General features: G+C 36.7%; 1 pseudogene; it reads right to left on the bottom strand.

Moving 5' to 3' along the window:
* Window positions 1-5,918: 5,918 nt before the first annotated feature.
* Window positions 5,919-10,824, bottom strand: LOC107807798 (uncharacterized; annotated as a pseudogene).
* Between the last annotated feature and the right edge of the window lie 425 nt (window positions 10,825-11,249).

Below are 11,249 nucleotides of genomic sequence, written 5' to 3' on the forward strand. Positions count from 1 at the left end.
GCGGTGAAGCAACCGGTGCCAGTATGATGGCACGAAAATCTTGTCGAGATCTGTTACTCGCTAATCTAGGGTAATACCTCCTGATGTGACCAATGTTCCCACACTCATAACACCCATCCTGATGCCGTGTCTGCTGAAGCTAAAGCTGACCCAGATGGGCCGGATAACCACTGTAGTAACTCTGGAATGGTGGTGCACTGATAGGAGCTGAATGTGCATTAAATGCTAGCTATCCATAGTAAGGCATAATAGGACCGTGACTCCCTGAAGCACCGGGAGATGCATGAAGTGTTGAATGAAATGGTCTGGGAGGATGACCCCTACCAAAATTACCCCTGCCTCCAGACAAGGCACCACAGAAACCAATGAACTGATGAGGCCTCTTATCAGACCTCTACTCTCTCTCTTGTGCAAGAACCATCTCGATCCACCTTGCGACATTAGCAGCCGCCTGAAAAAAAATCTCACTTCCGATCTCCTTGGCCATCTGAAGTCTGATAGGTTAAGTGAGTCCCTCAATAAACCTCCTCACTCTCTCTCCCTTCGTAGGTAGTAAAAGGATAGCATGATGGGCCAAATCCACAAAACGGGACTCATACTGAGTAACAGTCATACTGCCCTGTTGTAGACGCTCAAATTGCTTTCAGTAATCCTCCCTCAGTGTGATAGGAAGGAACTTCTCTAGAAATAGCTGAGAAAATTGCTCCCAGGTAAGTGCATGCGATCCAACTGGTCTAGTCAATGTATAATCCCTCCACCATCTCCTGGCGGAATCCGTCATCTGAAATACAGCAAAATCAACCCCATTTGTCTCAACTATACCCATGTTCGGCAACACCTCGTGGAAGCGTTCAAGATAATCCTGTGGTTCCTCAGAAGGTGTACCACTGAAGTGAACTGGAAAGAGCTTAGTAAATTTATCCAGTCTCAATAAGGCCTCAAAAGACATGGCGGGCCTATGACCAGTCTGTGCCGTAACAAATGGCTGAACTACCCCAACTGACGGGGCTGCTGGAGCCTAATTCTGGGGAGCCATTTTCTCCGGAGCGGGAGTAGTGGGAGTTTGTGCTCCTCCCCCAGCCTGTGAGATGGCTGGTACCACTGAAAATGTACCATTCTGGGCCACGCCCTCCATAAGACTTACCAAATGGACTAGAGCGTCCTGAAGTACTAGAGTGACTATGAACCTTCCGGGATCTGAACTGGTCCCATTGGTACATTCTGAACTGGAACCTCCTCCTGAAGATCCACCTAAGGTTCTACCACAGGTGCGGCTGCTCGAGCTCTGGACTGAGCTCTGCCTCTGCCTCTACCTCGTCCTCTGGCGCGACTTCAGCCTCGGCCTTTGCCCCTACTCGTAGCTATCACTGGGGGCTCTGGCTCCTGTCCGGTTGTAGACGCAGTGCGTGTTCTTGCCATTTGCGAAAATACAAGAATATAAGAGTTCAATCTTCAATGATAGAATAAAATCGCACTATAGAGTAGAATAGAAGTGAAATTGTTCCTAAACTTCATAGCCTCTGAGAGATAAGTACAGACGTCTCCGTACCGATCCTTCAGACTCTAATAAGCTTGCTCGTGACTCGTGAGACCTATGTAACCTAGTGCTCTGATGCCGACTGTCACGACCCGAAATTTCCACCTTCGGACCGTGACGACGCCTAACATTTCACTTGCTAGGCAAGCCAACGTTAGAATAATATTAACCAATTTTTAATAATAACATTTCACTGGCGCCTATCATTTCCATCAATTCTGTTGCAGCGTGCAACCCGCTCTCCCAATATATTCACATTCAATTCTGTTGTAGCGTGCAACCCGCTCTTACAATATATTCATTTTCAATCCTCTTATATAATTATTTTTAATCAAGTATATATATTGAACTTTTAAATAAGTCTATTGCGGCGTGCAATCCGATCCCCAAAATATTGACTTTTAATAAGTCTGTTGCGGCGTGCAACCCGATCATCCAATATGGACGTTTTAATAAGTCTGTTGCGGCGTGCAACCCGATCCCCCAATGTTGACTTTTTAATAAGTCTGTTGCGGCGTGAAACTCGATCCTCCAATATATATTTATCAATTCTTATGGAAGAAATTTCCCCAATAAATGCAACAATTAATATAAAATTATAAGACAACAAACATACAATAATTATAATTTAATTATGAAACAAACAATGACAAATATCAAATTATTATGGAAATCAGGGAGAAAATAGGCAGTTTAATATTTAATATGCTAAATGTCAAATAACAATTAAGACACATAATTCAAATAGCATGTAACAATTAATGCAGGAATTCAAGAATTAATATTTGACAAGAATATGAGAGAAACAATTATTATTATAATTAATTCATGATTTAAAACGATTTATGATTTTTCAAGTAATTATACAAAAAATTAATTTGGCGACGTATAGACACTCGTCACCTCGCCTATACGTCGTTCACATGCATTTCACATAACAAATAGTTTAAGGGTTCTATTCCCTCAAGTCAAGGTTAACCACGACACTTACCTCGCTTTGCAAATTCCAATCAATTACTCGACCACAGCTTTTTCTTTTAAATTTATCTCCAAAAGCTTCAAATCTAATCACAAACAATTCGATATACTCAATACGAATCATAGGAATTAATTCAATATGAATTTACTAGTTTTCCGGGGAAAAAAATCCCAAATTCATTTAAATATTTGACAGTGGGACCCACGTCTCAAAACTCGAAAAAACTTATGAAATCCGAACACCCGTTCCGAGACGAGTCCAACTATACAAAAATTATCCAATTCCAATGTCAAATGGACCTTCAAATCTAAATTTCTCGTTTTTGGAAAGTTTTACAAAATATCCAATTTCTTCCATCTAAATCCGAAATAAAGGATGAATATAGACATGGATTCATGAAATATAATCACTTTTGGTTATAGAACACTTACTCAATTCAAAGTCGTGAAAAATTGCTTTGAAATCGCCAAAATCCGAGACTCAAAACTCAAAAATGAGTAAAAATGGCTAAAAGCCGATTTTATGTATTCTGCCCAGCATTTTCGCACCTGCGGTCACGCCTTTGCGAGAAAAATCTTGCATTTGCGAAGTGGGGCTGCCAGGCGAGGTTACGCATCTGCGGACATTTCTGTCGCATTTGCGACTGCGCAGAAGCGCTGATGCAGCCGCAAAAGCGAGAGATTTCGCATTTGCGGTCCTTCATTCGCCGAAGCGGCTGCGCATCTGCGCGATTCATCTCCGCAGAAGCGAAGTCACAGCCCAAGGCCAAAGTTGCAGAAGCGACCAGCTCTTCCGCAGGAGCGGCTGCGCACCTGCGATCACTATTTCGCAGGTGCGATTACACCAGGTTTTGCCAAGAACCTGCTGCTTTCAACATGCTCTAAACAATTCAAATTTTTTCCGAAACTCACCCGAGCCTCTCGGGACCTTATCCAAATATCCCAACAAGTCCCATAACATAATACGGACTAACTCGGGGTCTCAAATCACATCAAATAACATCGAAATTGCAATTCACACCTCGATTCGAACTTTGAATTTAAAATTTTTCAATTTGCAAATCTCGTGCCAAAACATATTAAATGAATCCGGATTGACTTCAAATTTGCCACACAAGTCATAAATGACATAACAAAGTTATTCAAATTTTCAGAATTGGATTTCGGCTTCGATATCAAAAAGTCAACCCCGTGGTCAAACATGAAAAACTTTAACCTTTAAATTACTAGTTTCCGTTAAATGGTCATAACTTGAGCTAGGGACCTCCAAATTAAATTTCGGGCATACGCCCAAGTCTTGAATCAGGATACAGAGCTACCAGAACTGTCAAAATACTGATCCGGGTCCGTTTGCTCAAAATATTGACCAAAGTCAACTCAGTTGAGTTTTAAGATTCTATTTCACATCTTAATCCATTTTTCACATAAAAAACTTTCCGAAAAATTTTACGGATTGCGCACGCAAGTCGAGGAATGATAAATAGTAATTTTCGAGGTCTTAGAACACATAAGTACTTATTAAATTTAAAGATGACATTTTGGGTCATCACATTGATGATCTTAGAGAGAGGTTGGAGGCTAATAAACATGTTTTATGCTTTTATTTCCCTTTTCTCAAATAACTATGACTTATTTTCACCAAAATCATATAACTATGTTTTCTCACACAAAAATCATAAAATCCTCACTAACTCACACAAAAATATATATATATATATATATATATATATATATATATATATATATATATATATATATATATATATATATATATATATATATATATATATATATATATATATATATATATATATATATATATATATATATATATATATATATATATATATATATATATATATATATATATATATATATATATATATATATATATATATATATATATATATATATATATATATATATATATATATATATATATATATATATATATATATATATATATATATATATATATATATATATATATATATATATATATATATATATATATATATATATATATATATATATATATATATATATATATATATATATATATATATATATATCTGACCCAATACCTATATACATATATTAAAGTAATACTAAAAGTGATCCTTCCCCCACGAAAATTTAGTTGGGAATGCATGAGATTCTGACCAAAAAAAAAAAAGAAGAAAGAAATAAAAGGTATAATTAGAGAGCACTTGAAACAAAAATACTATAAATTTGAATAAAAATCTTGAAAAGAAAAATAAAAGATACAAGTATCATGTTTGAAGGATTCACTTTTAGTATTATTTGAATTATAAATAATATGGGTATTAGATTGGGTGGGTCGGGTTGGTTTGGATCTTTCCTATTTTAATTCGATTACTATTTATTAGACAGAAAATACAAAACAAAAAATTGTGGAATAAGAAAATACTATTGAAAAATTATATTTTTAGGCCACTATGATTTTTGTGTGAATTAAATAAAGTATTATGATTTTTGTGTAAGAAAATATAATTATGCTTATTAGCATGATAGTTCTGCTTTTTGTGTATTGTGGAATTCATTTCCTTGGTAGGAACAAATATTGTAAACTAAATGTTGGTCCTAATGTCTATATGTGTAATTTACTTATGTAGGTCAATTATTTTTGTGTTTTTCATTTTTCTTCCAATAAATATTTGATTGTTAAACTTGTAAGGAAAATTTTTCATAACGGCGCGAAGAGCAGATAATTACACTAGTTTGAAGTTAAAGGACAGGCACTGACTGCGAGTATTCAAGGCCAATATATGATTATCAACAATTACTTCGAAAGGCAACATCTGTAGCATATCCAAACCAATTGCTTAATATGTCTGTTAATAGATCACTCTTCATTGTGAGAAGAAAAAGACAGCATGTAACATTGTCTTAAAGGGGGTAAGGACTAATAAGCAATTACAAAAAGAAAATTTCATATAAAAAGAAGGAACTTCCATGTGTCTGAAAATTGGCCTAACCACATTAGGCATAACTACAGCTTTGCTTGGAATACATGCTTCATATTTCTATTCAAATCTTGAACTAAAACATCTGCTTTTATAGCCTGAGAGGGAAAAATAACGTCTGATATATTTTCAGTTCCATATTCCATTAGACCTTTGTATTGCATTCGAGTCTATTTTTGATTAATTTTGTGCTTTATACTCGAATTTAGACAAATTAATATAAAGAATACTTTCTTAATCAAAATATAACCCCACACACGGACATATATAAAGATAATAATACCAAAAGCATCTTTAGAAGTTTAATTTCATTAAAAGTATATCCTAGGTTGCACGTTTGCATTAAATGTTGTGCTTTATACACAAATCTAAACAAATAAAAAAGAGAACATTTTCTCATATACACAGTACACACACTACATAAAGAGAACATTACCAAAAGCTATCTTTAGAAGAGCATGGGTCCCAATATGAGCAAGTGCGCTCTTAAGTCTTTCATGGCCCTCAAGCTCATCAACATAATATGAAACACATTCCCCTTGTTCAAAAGTCTCCACCAATACTGCAGGATGCACTAGGGGATAGACGGGCTTTGGGAAAGAGACATCCTTCCATCTATGCAGCTTCCCTAGCAAGATCAACTTGAGACATCATAAAAATAGCAAATTGCTGTACGCTTTCATCCAACCTTAACCACTTCAGTTTAGGAATAATCTCAAAATCTCGTCTAATTGATTCACCCACTCCAGGATGCCTAACTTGAAGGATTGCATATAGATGTTCGTAACACGTACGGATGGCTTATACACTTGAACAATACTTCTCCTCGGATTTATCGAAAATTTCAGAAAGTTTTCGACCAAATGCTTTTTCAGTTGTCCTTTTCGTGTAAGCAAAGCTATGTTCAGGAGCTTTTGTTTGAAGCTTTGATAGCTCAGTACACAAATCTCTAGAGGAAAGATCAGGCCGTGTAGCTGCCCATTGGCCCCATTTGATCTTTCAGAGTGTCCTACGAACTGTTAGTCCCGCAAATATTGCTGTATTTGTAAATAATAATCCTGGGAAATATAAGTTATCGTAATGAAACAGTAATTAATTCGAGCCCACTGAATTCACAGTGTTTCCTTAAGGAATTTAATCCCCTCCTAGTACCCACGGTTATGGATTATTTCCTTCCAGGATAGAACGAATCATACACCGGTGTAGCGGTACTTCAAACCCCAGTGTTTCAGCGAACACAAAGTTTGGTAGCAAATCACACTTATAGTTGCTTTGTTTGAAGTTAAAACAATGCAGAACAAAGGAGTAGAAACTCAGAAAATCGTATGGAAATGCTGAGAGGAAGGAGTGCAATGTATAGCCAAAGTTGAGCGTTTTCAGTTTGATGTATCTTTCTTCAACAGCTGCTGCACATATTTAAAGCAGTCAGCTTTGAAGATGAACGACCCTCCACCCTCCATGGTGGAGCATGCACTAGCTTGTTTGTGGAGCAAGCACTTGGCCATGGTGGGAAGAGCATTAGGCGGCTGCTATTGCAGCTGGTGGTCAATACACGGATTGGAACATATCCGTTACAAATGCGGATAATCTTACGTTAATATTTACTATTAACAAATAAATTTGGTCCAAAAAATTAATCAATCAAGCATTTGACCAAATCTAAATCCAAATCCGAAGCCGAAGCCGAGCGAGCGACGACGACGACGGCGCAAGGCTTGCTTTCTTCTTAACTCTTTAAGAGCTACAAGAAGTGCAATTATATATATACCCACCAAAAATCTTTTCCTCTTACAATATGGGACAATGTCTCATTGTCAAGAGGGGGAAACTTAAAATTTTACTCAAAAATTTTATTTTTCCCTCCATTTCCCATTCACCCTCATTTTAAGACTATTTCATCTTAAATAACAAAAACCTCAACAATACCCCACATGAATGGGGAATGGCTATATCACGGAAGTATGCATGGAAAAACTGTGTGATTTGCAAGCAAGGATTAATCGCATCTGGATAAGTAGGTTTCCCTTTGAACTTTCCGTAGTGAACTTATGTCGGATATACTCGGTCAATTGGTAGATTTGATATCTTTAAACCGTCGATCTTTGGTGTATACCTAGACAAACATAAGTCACACAATCAACCCTTAACTGTCTTTGGTTCTCATTGTTGTATTCGTTTCAGCCATGAACACCGCCTGGTTTCATAAGTGCGTAGAGAACTGGCCTTACAAAGTTCTCCTTGAAGCGGCTAACACTTCACACTTACATAGGTGATTCCTAAACGTGTCATCATATAGATACACTATTTGATATACCCCGTATCAAATTTAGAAATCATTAAAAAGCCTTAATGCTTTATTCTTGGTACTGAACATTGTCTCATCACGAGAACGGACTAAAATTTTATTTGACAATGTTGAACCGTCATTAATATCTTTATTTGATCTCCTTGAACCTAGATCTTGGGATCTCCAGTCTTCTAGGTAGAGTTACCGCCACAATGACTTGTTCTCGGCCATAGCCCAATTCCCCTTGATGATTTCTCAACTACCTCTCTAGTTAGGCCTTTTGTAAGTGGATCCGACACATTATCACTTGACTTTACATAGTCAATCGTGATAATTCCTCTAGAGAGTAATTGCCTAACGATTTTATGTCTTCGTCGTATATGACGAGATTTACCGTTATACATAACGCTCCCAGCCCTTCCAATTGCCGCTTGACTATCACAATGTATGCATATTGGTGCCAACGGTTTGGGCCAAAATAGAATGTCTTCCAAGAAATTCCGGAGCCATTCAGCTTCTTCACCTGCTTTATCTAAGGCTATGAATTCAGCCTCCATTGTAGAGCGGGCAATACATGTTTGTTTGGACGACTTCCAAGATACCGCTCCTCCACCAATAGTGAATACATATCCACTCATGGACTTAGAATCAGTTGAACCGGTGATCCAATTTGCATCACAGTATCCCTCAATCACCGCAGGAAATTTACTGTAGTGCAAGTCAAAGTTCAGGGTATGTTCTAAATATCCCAAAACTCGTTTCATTGCCATCCATTGAGATTGGCCTGGATTGCTCGTATATCGACTCAGTTTACTTATAGCACAAGCTATATCTGGTCGTGTACAATTCATGATATACATTAAGCATCCCAACACACGAGCATAATCCAATTGTGATACTCAGTTGATTTACCCCTTAATTACTATTACAATCAACAATTGTGATATGCTTTGGCCTTTATTCTTTGCTAATGCAAGATTCACGTCAATTGGAGTCTTTGCAACTTTAAAGCCCAAGTGCTTGAATTTTTCAAGTACTGTCTTAATATAATGAGATTGTGACAATGCCAGACCTTGAGGAGTCTTATGGATCTTAATTCCCAGAATTAAATCAGCAACTCCCAAGTCTTTCATATCAAACTTGCTATTGAGCATACGCTTAGTAGCATTTATGTTGGCAATGTCATTACTCATTATTAGCATATCATCCACATATAAGCAAACAATGACTATGTGATTTGGAACATTTTTAATGTACACACATTTATCACATTTATTCATCTTAAAACCATTTGATAACATTGTTTGGTCAAATTTCGCATGCCATTGTTTGGGTGCTTGTTTTAGTCCGTAAAGAGACTTAACAAGTCTACATACCTTCTTTTCTTTACCTGGAACCACAAACCCTTCAGGTTGTTCCATGTAAATTTCTTCCTCTAACTCTCCATTTAAGAAGGCCGTCTTAACATCCATTTGATGAATTTCAAGACCATACACTGCAGCTAATGCTACTAACATCCGTATGGATGTAATTCTTGTAACTGGAGAGTATGTATCAAAGTAGTCTAGACCTTCTCGTTGTCTATACCCTTTGACTATGAGTCTTGCCTTGAATTTATCAATAGTGCCATAATTTTTAATTTTTCTCTTAAAAATCCATTTAGAACCCAAAGGTTTATTTCCAAGAGGAAGATCAACCAATTCCCATGTATGGTTGTTCAATATGGATTCTATTTCACTATTGACTGCCTCTTTCCAAAATAATGATTCCGAAGAAGTCATAGCTTCTTTAAATGTTTGAGGCTCATTCTTCAATAAGAAAGTCACAAAATCTGGTCCAAATGAAATAGAAGTTCTTTGACGTTTACTACGTCTTGGATCCTCCTGATTACATATACTTTCTTTTGTTCTTCCCGAGGTCGTTTAGATCCTTCACCAAACGACTCACATTCCTTTTTATACGGATATATATTTTCAAAGAACTCAGCATTATCTGATTCTATAACCGTATTATTATGAATGTCGGGATTTTCTGATTTATGAACCAGAAATCGATATGCTTTACTATTTGTCGCATATCCTATGAAAACACAATCAACGGTTTTCGGTCCTATCTTTACCCTTTTAGGTTTAGGAACTTGCACTTTTGCCAAACACCCCCACACTTTAAAATAATTCAAGTTGGGCTTCCTTCCTTTCCATTTTTCATATGGAATGGATTGTGTTTTGCTATGGGGCACTCGATTTAATATTCGATTAGCCGTAAGAATGGCTTCCCCAACACAAGTTCTGTGGCAAACCAGAACTTATCAACAACGCGTTCATCATCTCCTTTAATGTGCGATTCTTTCTTTTCGCAATCCCATTAGATTGGGGCGTGTAAGGGGCTGTTGTTTGATGAATAATTCCATATTCTAAACATATTTCTTCAAAAGGAGATTCATATTCACTACCCATATCACTTCTTATCATTTTTACTTTCTTGTTAAGTTGCGTTTCAACTTCATTTTTGTATTGCCTGAATGCGTCTATTGCTTAATCTTTACTATTCAGTAAGTAAACATAGCAATATCGAGTACCATCGTCAATAAAAGTTATGAAATACTTCTTTCCACCGCGAGATGGTATTGACTTCATGTCACAAATATCTGTGTGAATTAAGTCTAAAGGATTTGAATTCCTTTCAACTGACTTATAAGGATGTTTAACATACTTAGATTCCACACATGTTTGACATTTTGATTTTTCGCATTCAAACTTAGGCAGTACTTCCAAGTTAATCATTTTTCGCAAGGTTTTATAATTGACATGACCCAAACGTACATGCCATAAATCATTTGACTCAAGTAAGTAAGAAGAAGCTGAAATATTATTATTGTTTTCCACAACCATTACATTTAGATTGAAAAGGCCCTTGGTGAGGTAACCTTTTCCTACAAATATTTCATTCTTACTTATGACAACCTTGTCGGACACAAAAATGTACTTAAAACCGTGCTTAACAAGAAATCCAGTAGAGAGTAAATTCTTTCTCATTTCGGGAACATGAAGGACATTGTTCAAAGTCATGACCCTACCAGAAGTCATTTTCAGAAATATCTTCCCATATCCTTCAACTTTTGCTGTTGAAGCATTTCCCATATAAACTGTCTCTCCGGGTCCACCAGGAGCATAAGTAGCAAAAGGTTCTCTAACTGCACAAACATGGCGAGTGGCTCCAGAATCAAACCACCACTGTTTAGGATTTCCCACCAAGTTACATTCAGAAAGCATGGCACACAAGTTATCAACATCATCATGCTTTACTACCATGTTTGCTTGACCCCTTTTCTTATCTTTCTTCGGAGCACGATACTCCGTAGATTTGTGTCCGATTTTCCCACAGTTGTAGCAGTTTTCACTGAACCGCTTCTTGCTTGGGTTGTATTTTGGAACAGAAGCCTTCTTCCTCTTTTTGTTAT

The sequence above is a fragment of the Nicotiana tabacum genome, chromosome 17 (genome assembly GCF_000715075.1).
Source record: "Nicotiana tabacum cultivar K326 chromosome 17, ASM71507v2, whole genome shotgun sequence".
Classification (NCBI taxonomy): Eukaryota; Viridiplantae; Streptophyta; class Magnoliopsida; order Solanales; family Solanaceae; genus Nicotiana; species Nicotiana tabacum.